Source organism: Nematolebias whitei, chromosome 10 (assembly GCF_014905685.2).
Source record: "Nematolebias whitei isolate Nwh7 chromosome 10, NemWhi1, whole genome shotgun sequence".
In the NCBI taxonomy this organism is placed as follows: domain Eukaryota; kingdom Metazoa; phylum Chordata; class Actinopteri; order Cyprinodontiformes; family Rivulidae; genus Nematolebias; species Nematolebias whitei.
The window spans coordinates 2888434-2889721 of NC_056507.1; the positions used below are offsets into that span (position 1 = coordinate 2888434).

The 1288-nt window shown below is 44.6% G+C and overlaps 1 protein-coding gene across 1 annotated transcript in view; it reads right to left on the reverse strand.

Annotated features, from left to right (window-relative positions):
- Positions 1–1288, reverse strand: part of tdrd12 (tudor domain containing 12) — a 38487-nt gene that overhangs the window by 20752 nt on the left and 16447 nt on the right.

Here is a 1288-nt window from a genome sequence, read left to right on the forward strand (position 1 = left end):
ATGCAGGGGGAGAGCGCTCCGCATCATGAAGGACTCCACTCATCCTGCACAGTCTGTTCAAGCCTCTCCCCTCAAGCAGGCGACCGAGGAGCGTTCAGAGCAAGACCACCAGACTCAAACAGTTTCTTCCCTGCAGCTGTCAGACTGCTGAACTCGAGCTGCACTTAATTCAGCTTCATCTTACTTAAAAAAATATATATATATATCTTATTATATATTTGTAATCTTTTGTATTTATTAATTTGTTAATTGCAAAGTTTCTTGATCTGGGACCTGAGTCCGAATTTCGTACCACAGACATGCAAATGTGAACTGGTATGACGATAAAACATTCTTGAATCTTTGAAATCCAGCTGTGCTGATGTGGAGCACTAATGAGAATATTTTATTCTACTTAAAGACGGGACTGAAGCCAAAAAGTTGATGCAACTATGGGGAAGCACCGTGTTCGGACTGGCTGCAGTAAAATGTTCCAAGTCCTGGCCCTGTATGTAAACCAGTGGGACATTACTCAGATGTGCCATTGCCCTCCCGAGTGGAACCACCCACCCCTCGATAAAGATCGCTGCGTGTAAAAAATTAACAAATGTCCAAATGCGTTTCCATGTGAACAATTCTCTGTGGCTGGGAATACAGTAAAACCAGTATATCATTACCCCTCTACACCATGTTGTGAACTCCCCAGGACTGTTGAATGTAAGATCCAGTATTGGTATCGGGTTCTGATACCAGCATAATTTATGTATCAGAATTTTCCGATCCAACCTGCAGAGATTTCCGATCCACGATGCATGTCTGTGTCTGATGAAACATCTCCACATGTGGTTCCCTGCCGGCTGCTCTGAAGGTTGGCTTCAAACTATGGAATGTATTTCCTGAACGGAGGCGTGTCTCATGAACCCAGAGTAATAAGCCCCGCCTCACATTCAGGAAATCCATTTCATAGTTTGCAGCCAGCTACAACGTGAGTAAATACATGAGGACTGAGCAGCACTGTGGCTAACGGCTAACCAGCTTTTCATCGCAACATGTTCGCTGTGTGGAAATATTTTACACTAGAAACGCCACAGCAACGTTCAATGTCTGCAGAGCCGCTGTACCAAGAGGAAGAAGCTCCATCGTGACCTACAATACAAGGAACTTAATCAAACATTTGAAAAAGCACGGGGGTCGATTAGCCAGGTGGGAGAAAGACGAAAGGAGTCGGCAGAAATCACTTCTGGAGTCGTTCCAACAGCAAGGTAAACTTCCACTGGACAACGTGAAAGCCAAAGGGATTACTGAGAAG